This window comes from Rhodnius prolixus, unplaced genomic scaffold, assembly GCF_049639745.1.
Source record: "Rhodnius prolixus isolate KJV_2025 unplaced genomic scaffold, Rpr scaffold_6, whole genome shotgun sequence".
Taxonomy (NCBI): Eukaryota; Metazoa; Arthropoda; class Insecta; order Hemiptera; family Reduviidae; genus Rhodnius; species Rhodnius prolixus.
The window spans coordinates 26,104,165-26,125,290 of record NW_027411634.1 but is presented as its reverse complement, the minus strand read 5'-3'; the positions used below and the strand labels follow the sequence as shown (position 1 = coordinate 26,125,290).

The 21,126-nt window shown below is 31.7% G+C and overlaps 1 protein-coding gene across 3 annotated transcripts in view; it reads right to left on the bottom strand.

Annotated features, from left to right (window-relative positions):
• Oct-TyrR (Octopamine-Tyramine receptor) overlaps positions 1 to 21,126 on the bottom strand; it is a 464,127-nt gene that overhangs the window by 298,703 nt on the left and 144,298 nt on the right. For 2 of the 3 annotated variants that reach the window (XM_074142584.1, XM_074142583.1), the window contains one exon: positions 3,564 to 3,619. The gene's annotated coding sequence lies outside the window, so the exon portion shown is untranslated. Of the gene's footprint in view, positions 1 to 1,841; positions 2,213 to 3,563; positions 3,620 to 21,126 lie in introns of those variants that run through there. The other variant, XM_074142585.1, reaches the window with a different exon arrangement.

The following is a 21,126-nucleotide window of genomic DNA, read 5'->3' as shown; positions in this document are numbered from 1 at the left end:
ACTTTTCAGGTTGTTCCGCCTTTGAATTGCTTTCAATAATTTTTACGCCAAGTGATTATAAATAAAAAAGTTAATAAAATAAAGACCCAGCAGGAGTTTGTTGAAGTTCAACTACATTTTATTTTATTTTTAAATAAATATCCAATTGATGGAGATGGAATTGTTTACCATTCAATATAAACTAACACTAACAAGGCAACGTCTTCATTACTTTCAGAACTTCTATGGGCTTTAATTGCGAAGAAGTAATTTACTGGAAATCTTCCTTGAAAGAGAAATGAACACCATTAAGAAAATTGACACATTTATCTACTCGTATCAATTGGTTTTTCTCGTGAAATTAAAAATAACTTCTTACTAAAATATTATGTGTGGGTCACGAAAAATACGAAATAAAGGCAAATATTATGCTGCCTTCATTTCGAAATTCGTCAGAATATCCAGGTGCAATTTAAGATTACGTATAATTATATATACTTAATCCTAATTAAAGTTTTAATAGCTATGTATAATAATAACTAAGGAACGGATTTTTATGTATTTAAAAATGCCAAATATTTAATTAAAATATGCATTTATTTTCGTCAATTATGTGGAAAATATGTGATTTTCTTAAAATATTTTCTGGAATATTTAAGTAAAATGGACATTTTTTTTTATGAAAATGGATTTTTTTTGGGGCGGGGAAGTTATAATTATTTATACAAGAAAAGAACATTTTTACAATTTATAATAATTTATTAGGAACAAAATAATTTGTTTTTACAAGTTATAATGATTTATACAACAAAGAACATTTTTACTATTTATAAAAAGATGTGTTAAATTTTCAATTTTGAAAACTTCACTCTTCGAAATTGTTTGCAACCACATGAAATTTCAAATGTTGGAACGTAAAGTGACGACGATCTGGGCGTAAGATGGACTTGTAACGGCTAAAAGATCGTTCAACATCTACAGATGTTATAGGTGCCTTGCTGAAAGAAGTTATCTCGTTGGTTGTAAAGGGTACACGATGTTCTGAGGTGACTTCTGTTCCTCAGATGGTCTCCCACCCTTTGTTCTTGCTCAGTACTTCTACCAGTTTTGATCTGATCAGATCTCCCTTACTCCCAGGTATTCCTTCCACCTTTTCGATGACTTTTTTAACGTTGGACACGTTTTCTGTCAGTCGAACATTTTGGGACTCAAGTTGGGTAATGGCTTGTGCAAGAAATACGCAATTGTCAGAAATGAATGCAAGGTCGTTCCTTAAATTAGGTTTCTCGAATAAAGGCTGTATTTATCGCTACTGCTTCGTCTTCGAGATGTGAAAGGACATTCTTGATTTTATTGTAGTTTTCATAGTAATACTGAGCTGCTTCCAGCCAAGTACCCCATCTTGTCAATATTGGTTCTGGCGGAAGGCACAAGCCTGGATAGAGATCTTTTAGCATTTTAATGCGACTTGGTGCTTTTAAGAACACTTTTTTAACCGAGGAGATTAAGGAATCTACGTCACTGATAATATCTATGTACATATTTTGATTAAATATGTAGAAATATTTATTTATTTTAATCAAATATGTATAAATATGCGATAACATCCAAATATGTGGAAATATGTGAAATAAAAGTAGACTCAAACGGCTTAAAAAGTGTCAGTATGAATACTTCTAGTTGAAAAACGTCTGTAAATTGCCTAGAAAAAAATATGTAAATACATACGAATCCGTTCCCTAATAATAACTGTCTGGTCTTTGCAAACAAACGCGGTAAGTGGACTGTATAGAATAGGGTGTAGTTCTTAATGCGGGCAATCAAATGAAATTATACAAATAAAATGAAATAATAAAGCTTACCTTACAAGATGTGGACACTGCGTGACAAAGCTCTAAGGAAATGGAAACCCCTAAGGGAAAAGAGAGTCGACTCCCCCACCCCCTGGCCACAGATACCTTTATGAGCGTACATTATGTCCTCTTGACTAAAGGCGAGCTGATTGTAGGCCAAATTCTTTATAGCGGTGAACATGCGGTGTAGCGAGAATAGCGGAAAACTGCGTACACTTGGGATAACACTTGAAATTGCGGTGTAACAGGAAGAGTAGTAAACTGGACACTCGTACAGTTGCGGTGAACGTGCGGTGTAGCGAGAATAGTGGAAAACGGAAAACACTTCCGTACGAGTGCCAGAGAACAAACGTTACGAACTCGACGAAGAGAGACTCCGAGAGGGGACTGAACAGAGCAATGAGCAGTCGGAAGTTGTCGTAAGCACGACAACTGCCGAGGTCGATGCGTGTGATGCGGTTAGCATACATTGAGGGACAGAAAGGAGTTAGAATGAGCCGAAACAATAACAATTATAACTTTTGTGTCTAATAATAGTAGCAGTTTACAATAAAATGTAAATAAACAACCATTGTAAGAATATTATTCATAATATTAATATTATTTTTAATATAATATATTAGCGTATAGTAATTTTGAAAAAATACATCTGGAAAGAACATGATTGTTTCTTCTTTAGACAGTTCTCGAGGCGCCGAACTCACACATTTTTTCAAATTTTAAGAATTTTAATTCGTCTCCTTTCTCAGATACCAGGAAACTTAGCTATTTCTATACAAATTATTATTAAATTATTATTGCGTTTATTTATGCTACAACCAGCGCGTTAGCACTATAAGTAACAGTGATAACCGAGTAACAAATGATAAGTAACGAGTGGAGAAGTTACCCAGTGGTAACACTCCCAAATATTAGATGGTTAGTCACTCTCTTCACTGGAGAGGAGATCACGAGGCCACTGTCTTTTAAGACGTCTTGTCCGGGTTGCCAGGAAGAGTTCTAGAAGAAAGATTTTGAGCTAGAGGATTTATATGAGATTGCAGGCTGAAGTGGAGTTTTCTGTATCGTGTTTTAGTAACTTGGGTGACAAAAGTAATGTTAAGGTCAGTGTGTATATGTAGTCAGGTTGGAGACATAAAATGGAGCGTTTACGATAGTTCGAAGTATTTTAGATTGTAGCGATTGAATCCTTTGGAGATTACAGCGTTTGGTTGAACCCCACAGCTCTATTCCATACGCCCAGATGGGTTTCAAAATAGAAGTATAAATTAGTCTTTTGTTGTCCAGAGAGAGTTTTGATCTATCGTCTAAGAGTCTTTTAAGTAGTCGATAGCGTCTGTTTAGTTCTGTTCTTTTAAGTCTAGTGTGGAGGTGCAAATTACTTAAATAATCTATATATGTTTTCAGATAGGTGCGATTTTTAACTAAATCAAAAAAAGTGAAAAATAACCATTTACAAAAATTGCTAAAAACCTACAAAACTGTCAATTCAATTGACTTTTGGTCAGCTAATTACCTTCATATTGGTTACATATTAAATACTTAAGAAGGTTATTAGGTTTTTTAAATAACTTACGAGTTATAATTATAATATGCCTTAGAAATATTTTCAATGGACCAAGATCGTAATAAAGTAAATAAAACTGTTAAGATTGAAATAAAGTGAATAAAAACGAAATTTTGTACCAAATAGACCAAATTAACGAATTGCAAACAAAAATATTTACTTACTTCTTTTTCAGGGATTGTTGCTCATAGAAATGAGAAATATTATCAACCCATCATTTCTGAAACAAATTATTTTATTCATTAATAGTACACCAATTTATTGTAGGAGCTTGAATATATATATTAGATATAAAATGAAAACATAAACTAATTAAAACTTCTCAAAATACACCAGGAAATTTCAAGTTATGTGCAGCAAAACGCATCGCAGCTAACAACAAGAGCTCTAAGGCTTGTAACTCTGTTACTTTAGACGCTCCTTGGACGATCATCCAAAACTTTTTGGGTTTTATTGGAAATTATTTTATGAACAGTTCTGTGAACAATAGTTATTTATTTAACAAGTGTGGAAAGTAGTACTTTTCCTCACGCGAGGCAGGGTTTGCACGCACGAGCGAGCGAAGCGATGCGAGTGCAAGTGCAAATTGCCGAGTGTGAGGAAAATACTTTACACTAGAGTTAAATATTATATTTTTTCTGCAACCATTTATTAACTAAAAAAATTAAAAATTTCATTTTTACAGTCCACAAAAAGTAATTTATTTTTTTAAACATTTATTGTTATATTACAATTATTTACATTACCTACGTATTTACATTACTTATTACATTTTCTGCTGTTTCTTTTATTGATGGAGGAGTGTTTTCTAAACAGGAATCACTAGAATCCATTTTAAATTTCTATAAGGTAACACTATAACCTTTTTAACTGTTATAATAAAAAATATCTAATTAAAACTGTCCGGTAGGACAGTTGTATAAGGGTTGATGGTCAAAAACTGCACGAAAAAGCGTAACGTTGAAAAACACCCAACTTTGACAATTTTTTTCTCTTTTTCTATAAAAGATAAAATTCCCAAATTTTCTTTAAAATAAAGGGCAAATCCTCCTTTATGACTGTAATTTTTTGCAACAACCCAGATCTAATAGGTTTTGAGAAAAAAGTTGCTGAAAATGAGCAAAAACGGCTTTTTCAAAAATTGTTGTTGTTCTTGTTCTTGTTGTTCTTCTTCTTCTTCTTGTTGTTGTTACCTTTTTTGTAAACAACGTAGCGCCTAAACGCGTGAACCGATTTTCATGAATGAGGTGTCATTCGATTCGGAATTTTATGTAGATGTGCCTTTTGGGGGTCTCGGCCCTGTACATTGAATGGGAGAGGAGTTAGCCCCCTTTATGTAAGGCCCCCTCCAAAATTATTATTACTAATTACTCTGTAAATCTTGGCCCGATTTTGATAAAATTTGGTAGGATGATAGGGTTAGGGCTCCCCTACCTAACAATAAAGCGACGATCTGCTCTTACACTTGTTAAGGGGAAGTATAGCAATCGTTTCAAATTATCGACACGTGAACCGATTTTCATGAATGAAGTGTCATTCGAATCGAAATTTTGTACAGATTTGTACTTTAAAAGTCTCGACGCTATGCCTCATAAGGAGGGGAGTTCGCCCCACCCAAATAAGGCCCTTTCTGAAACTATTATTACCAATATTTCTACAAAGCTTAGTCCGATTTTGATAAAATTTAGCACGAAGAAGTGATTAAAGCTCCTCTATGTGGCTGTGAAGTGCCATCATGCTCTTACACCTACTAAGAGGAAGTACTGCAATCGTTAAAATTATCAATGAGTGAACCGATTTACATCAATGAATTGTCGTTCGATTCAAAATCTTTGCCTTTTAGGGAGAAGTACTGTAATCGCAGTTTATTTTTCTTGCTCCTCTTAAAAGGAAGTACTGAAATCGCAGTTTAATTTTGCTATTTACGTACAAATACCTTCCTATTTTATTCAAAACGCTTTCTCAAAAAAATGGTTATTGAGGATGGTTTGGGGACCGTAACTATAATCATTCTTTAAAAAGATCTCTCCAGTGGTAGTTACGGTTCCGATTTAACACCTTATCAGGTTATAATGATAGAATACCTTATTCCAAATTTTAAAAAATCTGTAAAGCAGACGTAACTTTGCAAATAGACAAAAAGGAAAATCTATCCAAAAGGTACAAAAATCTCCTTAACAAAAACTTACAGTTTTAAAAGTTAAGTATAAGGGTTGATTAAACGCCAAAAGGTACACAAATCAGCAGTTCCCAACATTTCATTAATACTTCATTGATATAATTTAAGTAATTTTACTGCATTAACTTTTCCTTCACATTTTTTAGAATTTATTAGATGTCACAGACCCTTATGCTGGCCAGTTCATTCATAATATTTTTTTATTATAATTATGATAAAATGAGTGATGAATTATTCTGAGTAGTCACATATACATGCATGTTAAAGTAGAAAAAAACAAAGTTAGAGTCGGCCACTTTTTAAATTTCAATCACGGAGGATTCAAAACAATATTTCAGTCTTAAATTCGTCTTACCGAAATATTCGTGAGCACAAATAACATACATTTAATAACAAGTAGATTATTCAACAATATTTACTCATTTCTCAATTGTAATTTAATTTAGTCCCCCTAATTTTACTTATGGTAAAATACTGGAATAATTAGCTGTCCTAAAAATATGCATATCTTTATTTTCTTTATTTTATATTACATATATATAACATTGTGGGAAGAACACCTAGATTGAGAATGTAATTGAAGAAAACTATATTATTTGCGATAAAGCCAGATTATTTATTACTTATTATTACAAACGTTTGACTACAACATAAAATAACAATTACTTTAATCGAAGAATGAACTTAAACCAATGATTTTTATTTAAAAATAAAAATAAATGCATAAAATTATTGATGTAAAAAAAGTTTATGAATTTTTTAGCCTCTTATTTTTTTTATATTTTTTATAACGTTTTCTTTTTCACCTGTGATTAATAGTTTGATTATTATAGATAAATAGATATTACAGTCAATCTAAGTTAAATGGTGTGCTACTTGAGTAAATATTTTGTAGACGAAAATGGCCAGCATAAGGGTCTGTGACATCTAATAAATTCTAAAAAATGTGAAGGAAAAGTTAATGCAGTAAAATTACTTAAATTATATCAATGAAGTATTAATGAAATGTTGGGAACTGCTGATTTGTGTACCTTTTGGCGTTTAATCAACCCTTATACTTAACTTTTAAAACTGTAAGTTTTTGTTAAGGAGATTATTTATTAAAGTATTATTTTTATTTCTATATTCCTTTCAATTTTTATTTTATTTTTTTAATATTCGTTTTTTAATTATTTAGTTACGTTAAATAAGCTTATTAAAGTTTTACAGAAAATATTTATGTTAATAACAAAACTTCTTATATCAAGGAAGCACAATAAAGTTTTTCCACTCACTTGTGCGGAAAGTGACACTAATGGGAATTTCCCCCCACTAGTGTGGGAAGTTGGGCATTACACAGCTGATTTTAATTGAGTAATGAGAACTTCCCTACATGGTTGCAGAAAAAATAATTATCACGACCTTTCCTTGCTTTGATTTATTACAAAAGTGAATTTTCTACCAACGTTTTGTTTTACTGAAATAAAGAGAAGTTAGAAGGGTTGAGTTGCGTGACCTGTAAGAGTAGAGACTAAGAATGTTTTATTATCCTGTAATATAATGCTCGTAATGAGCACGCCCTTAATAAATACTTGAACATGTAATAATAAATCCAGAATTCAAAATCCACTTAATATGGCTCTTTCTGGAAAAATGTTTAAAATATAAGTGATGGACAACGTGAATATAATTATCAAGGTAATAAGTACTATTAATGTTTTTATCATTTTTATTAGATATAACGACTGTCTTGGTACCAAGATGTTTGTGAAATAATCCGTGATACAATGATTTTTTGTTCATTTCCTGCCTAGGCTAACACATCGGTATTATTGTGACCTCACAGCCGAGGACAAGGAAGGTTCTATATTTGAAGTAGAGTACGAGAAATTGGATAAAATGTGAAGCCCAGACATGACAAAATTTATTTGGGTAATAATCGATCGAAGCGTGCTGCCTTCTGGTCCAATCTGTATTCCTAGTATGGTAGCTTCAATGACCTATAAATCAACAAGTGTAATGTCAGGTACCACTTGTTGCACTAGCCGTATGTAAAATTAAACGTAAATAACTATTTCATTTACTATCAGTTTAACAAATATAAAGTACGGCAAAGATGGACGATAATACTTAAGCAACTTTATCAACACAAAGTGTGAAAAGTTTGCATATAAGTTAGCAGTAAGTTATAATTACGAGAAGTATTAATCTGCAAGTTAGAAAATAAACTATACATTTAAATTTTTATAGTCCACATCTGGTTAAACTCGGAACGAAATTCAATTAAGAACCGATTAACAATCAAATTAATTGAGTTATCCATTATTTATATCGCAATAAAACCATTGCAATGAGTACAAACTCTCATAACAGGAACATATCTTTTTAAATCTATGCAGCGAAGAGTTAAATAAATGCCAGCGCATTAGTCCTGGAATATCCAGGAGTTGTTATAATAGCTTGGTATAAAACAGTGTAATACATTTAAGCAGATAGGATGGTAAAATGTGTGCATTGTGTCAAAATTCAAGTTAAGCCACTGATCAGTTGACCTTGTGAAGCAAAATGGTGAAACTGAATTACCCGGAGAATAGCCCATGTACCTCTCAATCACTCGCGCTTGCTCTATTTCTGACGGCCATTTTCTTGTTTTGGACAGCCTGGGGACCATAAAATAAATAAAGAGATAATACGTGCCTAAATGTACTTCCACTTTCTTTTCTAGGATTTGCCATAGAATCAATATTTGGTCTGTGTGGCGGCGTACAAGCAAGTATCTGTATTTCTTTTACTAAATACAAATATCTTTGCTACACATATTATCTCTTAAACGTTCTCTAACTCTAGAAGAGATTAATTCCAGCCAGTATCGACGTTGGGAGCGATCTATTTGTCTTGTGTACTTGAAAGTAATCACAATTAAAGGGAATAATTATGTAAGGGTCTCATTATGCAATTATTTTAAAAGAATCATAAATTAGATAAATGATGACGAACTTTGTTAAAATTGAATTAAAATGGCTAATTTTTTTGGTAAACTAATTCTGTAGAGTGGTCAATAGACAAAATTAACTAAGAAAGAGTTATTTGTAAATTTATAAGTGTGTATTGGCAATTAATAACATGGCTTTTCCATTAGTCTTATAATTTAAAATCAACTGAACACTATATCTAAAACGGTGGCCTAAGGTGATCAAAATTTTTGATGTTCTTTCATAAAATTTGTTCAAAAAAATGTTTTCATTTACCTAAAACAAGAAAAACGAATTAATTAATAAAAAAATATAATTAAAATTACTTTCAGAATGTAAATGAAAGTCTCAAACCTAAGAATTAAAGTGGCACCCTTTTTCTTGGTAAAAAAATCTCCTTTAAGTAAAAATAAAAATTAATTAAATAATAATAATAATTTTATACAAAATCTGTAACAAAAATATTCACTTTAATAAATAGAAAATACAACCGGTGCAGAGTTATTTTTAATTTTAATTATTATTGTTATTTTTAATCTATGTAAAATACACAACTCCCTTAACTAAAACATAAAAATTTCGCTGGTAAGTAATGACGTATTTTTATCTCGTCATTTGAGTCTTTTATAAAAATTTCAAGTCAGTATTTTGTTAAAATAGTACTTGAAGAATCGGTACAAAAGAAGAAGTCATAATATGTTAAGTATTTGGCTCCAACATAAAAGATAATCATAATTTGATTTAGTTAATCAATCAAATTTAAACCGAGAAAAATTGAATGAATACAAAAGAGAAATCCAATAATAGTCAATATTATAAAGGAAGAGCACTGTTATAACAGTAGAAGTAGAATGGATTACCACAGTGTAATACATGCAAATCGCTGTGGAAACACTCAGAATTCCAGCGGAGACAAGATTGGGTCTCCTAACTCGGTAACCATCGCCCTTCCTCTTTTCGCTTGAATACAATCTTGTCAAGAATAGCTCCCTTCTTTACTCTAATTTCGTCTGGATTTATGTCTTTAGCTATAGTTTGTATATGTTAATAAGTTTATTGCTACCTTTTTATTGATAAATTCTGAATTTAACTTGATTATAGTACTAAATTTGAAGATTTTATTTTGCAAAAAGCTAAAAGTTTACAGAGTCTTTCGTGCAATGATCAAGGACTCCATCAAACACAATAGACAGTCTATGAATGGTTATTCTTTTTGAGAAACTTGGTCCTTGTGGCGGCTTAAATGCCATACAAATATTAGCAACATCTGTGAGCTATCAAGCCGGCTTGAGTGGTAGAGATAGGGCATAGCAAAACGATCAGCGACATTCAGTAGGGCTAGGCATGCACCAGTTAGACAAGACATGTTTAGACAATTATATGATTAGATACCTTTCAGTAGACACTTACTTCTAATGTACATCAGATATTCGTGAACAAGATGTCAGACAATGAAGTTATTATTTAGTGCACACATTATTTGGAATTGGATATGTGTAATCAAGAAACGTTCGTCCATATGATAGAATTCAGGAAGAATTGAGTACATTAGAAAATTTATATCTTGAGTCGAGAGATGATAAAGAAAACAGTTTTAATCGAAAAAACCCAACAGCAAGTCGACCTGATTAAAAAGTCTACCAAACTGCCTGTTTGATCAGCCTCAGTTCATGCCAACACCTTCACAATAAGCTGTTCGCATTTGTATTAGAAGAGCCTTAGTAAGGATGTTTTCTTAAAGTGCAAATTCCAGCCGAGAAGTGACTAAAAGAACGATGTGTAATCAACTAAAATGAAGAAATAGCCTCACGTACTTAGTTAACCTTGCATATATAGTCTACCTTACCTCTCGGAACGGAAAACTTTATTTCATCAATTCTTGATACCACATCACACAGCTACAGTTATTATTCATTTATTTTTCGATTCAAGATCAAAATATTACAGAAAAAACTATTTTTTTACTAACATACTAAAACGAAAGAGTTATCGGTGTCAGAAACAGAGTGAAGTTGGAATAAACAGAAATACAGTCAGATAACTAGAACGTTATCTTCAAAACTTATTCTTTTCATACTGAAGTACATTAATTAATTTAATTTTCAGCCGATAGAATGAGCTTGACGTCCATTAGTAACCTCAAATTAAGTACAGCATAAACGATTCTGAACAATTTTCTTTAAGAAATACGGTGAGTTCAATGAAATTGGTAAAATAAAAACTAGTTCATTCTTCAATTTGTTTTTATACCTGTTGGTGTCAGAATTGTCTTTAGAGATTAAAATGGAAAAATAAAATGTCCAGCTGCATGTATAACTCATTGATTTTTATTATTTCCAATGAAAGAATAATTAAGGAAACTCAGGCAAAATTTTGATGCCACTGAATCTTCTAATGATTTCAAATCTAATTTCCCTCTTTGAAACAACTGGATCAGTCAGGCAAAGTGATAGAACTGTACACAGTGAAGATCCATCTGTCTGTACCAGTCGTTGCACTTCATAACTAGGCAATAGGTTCTAGGTTGATTTTAAAATGTCAACACAAATAGTACCAATTATTGCTACGTTAAATGTAAACATCATCGCCAACACTATCCCATTCGATTTCAGCACCAAAGCTGACAACAATTTTGTGAACAACTTTTAAGGAAAAGATTACCTAGTGTTTAGCGTTACGGATTTCCACACGGAGATATCCCGGATTTGAATCCATCTGCTGCCCATTAGATGTTTATCTTCTTAGAAGATCTTTTCAGCCCTGGACGCCATTGGGTTCAGCTGTTGAAGCGCTTTAAATTATGAACAAAAAACTGACAACCAGTACGTGGCACATTTTCATTTAAACAGCTATATCATCAAACAAATCAATGGTATCAATGCGAATTTCAGTACTCCAATAATCAGCACCAAGTGCGTCCTTAGAAATGCACTGTTCCAGTACAGTCTTAAGTACTGCACTTTTTGTTTTTTACATAGAAATTAAATTGGAAAAACCTCAAATCTTTCATTTTTTCAGAGGCCCTCAGCATTTGTAGTAAACAAAATAACCAACATTAAATTTGTGACCGACAGAATTGTATTTGGTGGTAGATGGTTAATGGTTCTACTCTATTATTCGTCCGCTTCAATACTTCTTTTCATTAAGAATGAAAAATCAATAACTTTATTTACTCATTGAATGGATGATAGATCATCCATCACTACCAATAATTGTATTAGAAGAAAGGTAATCATCATTAATAAATTATGAATAACAGTCACTCGACCTCATTGTCCCCTTTATCTCTGTATATAATGGTATATACGTATTTGGCAAACATGTTTATAGGCTAAATCTTGGTGAAGGTGACTGTTGTAAATCACAAAGCATCTCCCTCTAAGCTGATGAAGGATCTGCACATGACTTTACTATAAATAATATGCTACAAGCCATGACGTCAAGAGACTTGTAAGCTGCTTATTGTATATGTAAAGTGCTATCTCTGTAAACGAGAGCTACTTAACACAGTTGAAACTGAAGATTGACTTTATATGCCTTCAAAGAAATAAAATTTCTTTGTTTGGCAGAAAATTTAAAATTTTGTTTTATTATAATTATTGTTAAAGTCGTATAATATAGTGTTATTTATTCTAAAAGATTGAAATGATTTCACGAATGCTACTTATTTGACACATTATCATAACACAATAGAGGAACACACACTTTTTTGCTGCAATTAGAAGTGCCTCTATGGTGATTCTGCAGACATGAAGCCTACAATCAAGAATTGTGGAATTCTAAACTCTTAGCTTCATCTACTGGTCAACTTCTGTGGGCTACACTTAAAAATCGCCCATATGCGCTCAATCTGCATTTATAATGCCAATAAACAAAACCTCAAGAGTTTTTTTTTTTTAAAAGACTGTCAAGTAATATGACGTGTTAAATACTGTAGCAAACATTTGTACATTCGTTACATAGCTTTCAATCAATCAGAACAATTATAAACTTCATGTTGTATTTTGACTACCTGTATGAAATACAGGATGATTAATAAAGGAAATTTTAAAAAAATTCACATCTTTGTGCTCCGTCAGTTCTAAACAAAAAATATGACTTTCTTTTGTTTCTGTTCTCAAGATCCTTACTTTCAACCTTCTTCAAATTCTACATATTTCAGGTATATTTAATTTTTATCTACATAATACAATTTGAAAACTGTAAATTAAACGATAATATAATGTTAAAAGAAAGCTCTCCCAAAAAACTTCAGTTTTTTTGAGAAAAATATAGATATAGTTCTAATGTGTACGCATTAGGAAGTTAATAGAAATTCCTATGAGCCATTTTCGAGAAAATGTCATAAAAATGAACAAATCCATGGAGTAAAGAGGTACTCACAAATTTTGAATTTTCGGTACGGTTGTTAGAGCCTAGGGAAGCAGATGGTTATTCTGTGTAACTCAACTTTTTTTGATGAAGCAACATTTTTCTGCTAAGAGTGTGATGAATGCAACAGTATATTCTGTAATATTTTAAGTTTATGGAGGTCATAGTTATTTCTGGCAGTGCCTGTACATAACCTACATTCTAGACTAAAGCTGCTTGTAAGTTAGACATGAGAAATTTTGTTAGTCTGAACTGCTTGACATTAAGTGTATTAAATAAAAGACAGCTAAACTGTGACATTGTTTTCCCATTAAATAAATTGCATTGTTTGAAATGCAGACAAAAGACCCTCACAAGTTTATGTAATGATACGTTTCACTGCTCCTTGAGGATACTTCACCACAACTGAACATCTAAAGCTGAAAATTAGAAGATGAATAATTGTTCTGTAAAAGTTATTGCTTTATTTTCAAGTACGTTTATCGTTCGAATTTTAATTTAGCTTATTCTTGAGAAAATAACCTTTTTTTCTTATGAAAGGTTTGGGATATTTTTTTATAATTTATCATTTTTGTTTTTTTGTTGCAAAGGGACACTAGCTTACAAAGCCAAAGCAGCTGCGTCCTAAACAAACAAAAGTGGACTCATAGTATATCATTGTATATTATAGCAGCATATAGCCAGTCTTTTTTGTGACAGATGCTGGAGAGGAAAAAAACTCTAGTTTGAACTTTCAAAGACCATGGTTTAGTTGTCAATATACTGAATGTTAAAATTTACATTAAATATTGACTGCCAGTAGCACTGAAAATTTTCTACAATCTTAACTAATAATATTAATAGAATTAAAGATAACAGCTTGGTTTAAAAAGATTATTTTGCATGGATTACAAGTAACAAATTGATTACAAAGTTTTAAAAAGATCAATATAGCATTAATCAATTGTTAATTGAGCAAAATGTCAAGAAATAACTTTAAAGAAAGCAGTTAACTTAAGTCTAAGTAATTAGTAGCGATAACAGACACTTCTAGTCCTTTTGAAAACCGCTAGATAGTGCTGGACAATTGTTGATAACTTGGTTATTGGAGAACTAGTGGTAACTTATTAATTCAAAATGATAGTATTTTATTTACTTTTAAATTTGCCTTACGGGTTGATACGACATTATGAAATACAGTATTTTTTTGAAAACGCTTTTTCACACTCAGGCAATTTGAAAACAGGCTAATTGCGGTGTAAGCTCAATTTAGGAACTTTCGGGCGATTGCAACAATCTCCTATCTAGCAAATTGTAAGAGAAAGTAAAAGTATCAAGGTGTAAGGGAGAAGATTGTTAAAAGAAGGGGAAGGTTTTTAATTAATGCAACTACTGAATATCATCACTTGGACTTAATATCACGCTTCAGCATTCAAACAATTCAATTAGGATTTAATTAAAATAAGGAAACAAACTGGAATTACTTTAGACGAGCGGTTAAGACATAAATAGAAGCAGAGAACAAATTGCAAATAAAATTACCCAATATGCTCTAGTCCAAATTATAATTAGATTGGAAACATGGTTATGTCTAGGAAGTCATTGTAAAGCCACAATGGCTGAATACCGTACAACTATTTGAATATCTTATAGGGAAATTGTGTGGTAATTCTGGTTGAAATTATCTACACGTACCAAACAAATAAAACTCTGCATTTTCCCTTAAGCCAGATGACTTGATTACGTTCCAAGCAAAGTTTATATTATTCCCTTCAAATTAGATTGTTCAAAGGGCAACATTTAAATTGTAATTAAATTAAATTGTTCAATTAAATCCTAAAATGCAATTTTACTCGCTCTTATCACACATTAAAGGAACAAATGCATTCAAACAGATTCAGATTTTCCGATTTTTGTACTAAAAGAATGGTCTTATTGCAATTCAAAGCTTCAAAATGTTTAAAACAAATTATAATTTTGGTCACTTGACATAAATTAATATTGTAAATAGATCTAAACGTTAATATATCATTTTCAGTAAATTATTGAAACAGTTCACCAGCAAATACGCCAACAATTGAATTAAATTAGAAATATATTCAATATTAAAAGGCTTAAGTGTCTTTTTTCATTTTCAATTTTATTGAATTCTTTAACTTCAATACTCGTTATGAATAAATCATATATAAAAACTGTAGGCTTTAATCTAGGTGACAGGTATCACTTCAGACAGATCGTACCTTTAAAATCACTTTTTTCTATCAACCAGGTTAACCATTTCAAAGTATTGTTCTTCTGATAATAATCTGCGTTTCATTTGTCACACACTAGTATTAAGAGAATTCAATGAAAGCTTTTCCGAAGAATTATCTTACATGATTCCTAAAGAAAATATAAATTATTATGAATTAGGTTCTATTTAGAAAAAGACACCCCTTGAAAAACGAAGTTTTTAATTGCAGTTTTTATTTAAAATTTTAAATATTATCACCCCCAAATTTAAATAAAATTGGCTGCTACTTTCGTTCGTCTAAAGTAATAGAAAGTAGGAAAATACGGATCTTCCATTTTATTACGAGCCAAAGAGGGCGTGTGTAACACACATGGAAGGTAGGCGTGGTTAAAATAAACAGTTCTCACTCCTGATTGGCTCTTCAACCAACCTACTTTTCATACTTCCATTCTTCACTGTGATTGGCCAATTTTTTTATTGGTAATTATTTCTATGAAAAATAAAAGATTATTCTTTCTTACTAATTTTTCCTCCGTAGATATTTCATGAAGTATTAAGTTATGCAATAAAAATTTTTCTCAATAAAAACTTTAAAAAATCTTAAGATTTTTTACGTTTAATGCCTCGTTTTCTGTGCTAACAATGTAAAGGTAAACAGAAAATTGAGAATGATGATTGTTTTTTTTTTTTTTTGCGAAGTAGATAAAAGAAAATTGTGGGTCATGTTTCATGTTCACTTATTGTTCTCCGCCATTTTGTGATTGTATTTGCTGTTGTTTAACAATTTTCGAAGATTTATTGATTAATAGTTTGACACCTCCTATTACAGTCAATATAAGTTAAATGGTGTACAACTCTTTAATGAACAAATATTTTAAAAATGACCAGCATAAAGGGTCTGCGATATCTAATAAATTCAAAGCAATATTAATAAAGTATTTAGTGTAGTAAAATTTAATAATGATAATGATATTATTGTTTTAAAGTTGTTTTCTTTTTCAATTTTTTAATTGCACTATCTGTCTGTGTTTTAATTTAACATATAAATCTGAGCTGCTACATTACTCAACAGAAACCTTTAAGTTTATAAATTCGGTTTATTTAATATTATTAAGTAATAAACAGTTCGTATTTATACGTTTTGTTGGAAACTTGTTAAATTACTTCGCCCACACAAGTAATTCAAATAGCATTACACTTAAGACTTTGTAATCTCGTGAAGCTTGTAAATTTTACCTCTATAAACGGAAAAATTTACAAAATTATATGTTTATATGTATTAAAAGCAATTCAGAACTCTAAATAAGTACTCAGATAACTGGTTTTAGGTTCATTTCAACCCACGCTAGCAGAGTGTAGAGAGAATTCTTGTGCTACGTGCTTTACTCTTGTATTAAACAAGTATTTTCTTATTTCTTAGACCGACTATAGTATTTTACACATGGTAAATTGGATGTTAAGAATATGTTCACGTCTGTATACGCATTTCACAAAACATTTATTTAGTAATTATTTTCTGATCAAGTTCTATTATTCAACAAAGTGTTCAAATTAACAGGGAGAGGAATGTTGAGGAGGAGAATACGGACAGCACAGATTGGATATCCTTAAACATGGGCTACCCTCTGTGGGTCCTCCTCAAAGAAGTTGATATTTCAATTAGACTGAGAGATGTGGTTGTAAAACATCTTGGTAATTCTAAATTTTGACTACTTTCACAGTTCAAATCTCTTTGTGGATCGAAACCCTTTTGTGGCATTGCACATGGGCTAGCTAGTATACGAGGGTCGTTTGAAAAGTCCGTGCAAAAATAAAAACTACTTAATTTTTTGGGGTAAACCTTTTTTATTTTTCAACATAGTCTTCGTTTAGGCTTATACACTTCGTCCAACGCTGCTCTAGTTTGTTGATCCCTTCCGAATAATAGGATTTGTCCAAGTCTGAAAAATAGGCATTCGTTTCTGCAATCACTCCTCGTTTGAATAAAATCTTTTTCCCGCCAGCCATTTCTTCATATTGAGGAACAAATAGTAGTCCGAGGGAGCCAGGTCTGGAGAATAGGGGGGATGTGAAACGAGTTGGAACCCTATTTCCATTAATTTTGCGACCACAACTGCTGAGTTGTGAGCTGGTGTATTGTCGTGATGGAAAAGGACTTTTTTGTGGGCCAATCGAGGGCGTTTTTCTTGCAGCTCGGTTTTCAAACGGTCCAATAACGATGAATAATATGCACCTGAAATAGTTTTACCCTTTTCCAGATAGTCGATGAGGATTATTCCTTGCGAATCCCAAATGACAGCACTAGCAATCTCACGCACCTTCACTCTTCTGTCATCCATCACCATATCATGGATTTTATCAATGATTTCTGGAATAGTAACCTCAACAGGGCGTCCAGAACGTTCAGCGTCACTTGTGCCCATATCGCCACTCCGAAAATTTTGAAACCACTTATAAACTGTTCTAATCGAAGGTGCAAAGTCACCATAATGTTTATCAAGCATCTCTTTAGTCTCCTGAGGCGTTTTGCCTTTCATAAAGTAGTGTTTAATCAACACACGAAATTCTTTTTCGTCCATTTTTTGAAAATCACTCGACTTCCTCGATTCAAACGAATGCCAAACACAAAGAAATAGACCGATCTGGCTAAAACTTGGTGTGTGTTCTTCCAAGAGATGCTACTAACTAAACATAACCTCGATACGCGCCAGTAGTGCCATCTCTCTGACTTTGCACGGACTTTTCAAACGACCCTCGTAGACATCAAAGAATGTTCCCCAGAAGTAGCTGAACAAGTTTATTAGCAGCTACTCACCCAAGCGTAGCTCCTAGAAACAATCCGTTCATAGATAGATTTTTAGTTTTGAGTTGTATTTTAGTTTTCGGTTTGGGTAAGAGCTCAGTACCATTTGATTAGTTCCCGGTGTTTGAGCCTAGTTTCATCGCAATACAATTAAAATGAATTAATGTTTATAGTAATTTGCGATTTCTTTCTGTAATGACAACTGGTTATTTTAATTTAGATATTTAAATTTAAAAACAAATTATTTGAAACAGTGAAAACAAAAGACCACTTATTTGAAAAGTTTATTTATTATTAACAAGAAATAAACAAAAATCAATATTAATGATCAAAAAACCTTAAACCTTAAATAGAAAGTATAGTTTAGGGATTTACGGCGAGAAAAATTACGATATCTGATGACCGTAATATATTACAATATTAATTGTGTACAATTACAGAATATATGAAGAAACAATTTAGAGTTTCAATATGCCAGCTCTTTAGATTGACGAAGATGTATAGAGGAAAAGAAAAATATTGTTACAATAATATCATTATTTCAACAGCAATCTATCATTTTTCCTTGAATAAGAATGACAAATATTCATGAATGTGACAAACCCCTTGGGGTAACATATATTTGACAAGAAAATAAATTGTTGCGGTTATTGAACGAATAATAAAACGATGTTTTCTACAATATCAATTGAAGGGAAAAATCAATTCGAGTTAATCAAAGGATAATCCACAACTCACGTGAATACCATTAATAATTGCATTTTGCTTACTTAATCATCTCTAAAAACTAATTTCGTATCAATTCAACAAATTTATTAATTTTACTAATTGCTAAAATTTTACCTGTTTCAATTAATACGTATTCATAAACGTCCTTCACTGATTTAGCAACCTTTAACATCTATAATCATGTACACTTCTTACATCAAGAAAATATTAAAATATCTATTCAGACAGGTAATTTCCTTTGGTAGATTTAGTTCACAAGTTTATAGCATAATCTGTTGTACCCATGTAATCGAGTTTGACTTACTACCTTTTTTTCGTTTATTTACTATTTTTAGTTAAGTTAACCATACAAACACAATCCAAATTTGCAAAAAAATACTTTTTTTCTGCAACCATGTAGGGAAGTTCTCATTACTCAATTAAAATCAGCTGTGTAATGCCCAACTTCCCACACTAGTGGGGGGAAATTCCCATTAGTGTCACTTTCCGCACAAGTGAGTGGAAAAACTTTGTTGTGCTTCCTTGATATAAGAAGTTTTGTTATTAACATAAATATTTTCTGTAAAACTCTAATAAGCTTATTTAACGTAACTAAATAATTAAAAAACGAATATTAAACGATAAAATAAAAATTGAAAGGAATATAGAAATAAAAATAATACTTTAATAAATAATTAGATATTTTTAATTATAACAGTTAAAAAGGTTATAGTGTTACCTTATAGAAATTTAAAATGGATTCTAGTGATTCCTGTTTAGAAAACACTCCTCCATCAATAAAAGAAACAGCAGAAAATGTAATAAGTAATGTAAATACGTAAGTAATGTAAATAATTGTAATATAACAATAAATGTTTATAATAAGTAAATTACTTTTTGTAGACTGTAAAAATGAAATTTGTAATTATTTTAGTTAATAAATCTAATGGTTGCAGAAAAAATATAATATTTAACTCTAGTGTAAAGTATTTTCCTCACACTCGGCAATTTGCACTTGCACTCGCATCGCTTCGCTCGCTCGTGCGTGCAAACCCTGCCTCGCGTGAAGAAAAGTACTACTTTCCACACTTGTTAAATAAATAACTATTTCGCAGATCATTATCTTCCCTTATAAGCCAATGCAGTTGGTAGCGTCCTACACATTGAAGGACCAATTCATCCATTCTTTAAACAGCGCTCTGGTTCTTCCCTACTCAATTATTTTCGTAAGTAGCATTCATAACCTTGTAACTGTTACTTTTACAGTCAGTTCATCGAAGGTTAACGCGTTTATTTGAGCTTGGATCTTCTTTGCTCGCTACTAAGAGCGCAGGATTTGCCGAAATAAGTTAAAATTACCCTAAATTTTAAATGCTAAAAAACATTCAATTTTTCTTCTAAAGAAGGCCTCTGTTTAGTGAGAGAAATAACCTCCCTGCGGATCTAATTCCCACCATATTCTCCCAATGCGTATACCTGCCACTGGCTAATTGAGATAGACTTCTAGATACTTAAAAATTTGAGAACTACGCCATTTAGTCTTTCGACTCGGCTCCTTGATGATTATCACCTTTCCGTTCCTCAATATTTCGTTTGAAAGCTCAAAATCAAATTCAATACTTCTACTAACATGGAGTAAGAGATAGTATATCAAAAAACCGGTAAAAAATAAACAAGTTTTGAATTACCAGATAATAAATTAATATAAGCTTCTAGACGTAGGGGTGAGGGGGCACATTTGAACATCACATTTAAAATGTGCCGCCCTACCGACCTGCAAGTTTGTGACTTTTTTTTTGTTTAATCGCAGAGAAGGGGAAAGTGGTCCGAACCTACATTAAGAAGCGCAACAAACAGAATATTTTGTTCAAACTTCCTAAACCCATCACACTTCGGTTACAACATCCCAAACTGAGTCATTCTTGATTTTTGAACTAGATTTCAGTGGTTTAAAAGAGAAAGTAATGTAGTAGTCGAGAGAAATAACTGATAGAAGGTAGATTCAGAGCGAAGTAATATCATTTCTTCCTATTTTCAATTGTGTTCAAAGCTACCGCACCGGTGGGGCAGATATTAACATTTGACACAAAATTTTTAAATTAAAAAAATGTAGATATGTATGTAAAGTACTTTATTGATACAGATCAGTTAAGAAGACTTGAAAGTTGTAGAAAACAAAATAAAAAGGTTCAATAATACTATTCTATGCACTTTGTAACAGAAAATGTAAATTCTGTTCAAATGTACCCCCCTCTCCACTACACTATTTCCAGCGAGGCTACATTTTCGAAACGCTGCTAATCGCATTATTACTTCTTAGTGAGAAGCTTTGAGAAGATAATCGCTACAGGTAATACATTTCTTATTGCTTTCTAATAATAGTAAGCCGATTGATGAACAGCCGGTAAGTCGATTCCAATTAAATATTAATATCTTTTCTAAGAAATGTTTAATAAGTGACAAAGTTGTCATTGTTAATTAAATTGGTCAAACAATTATGACA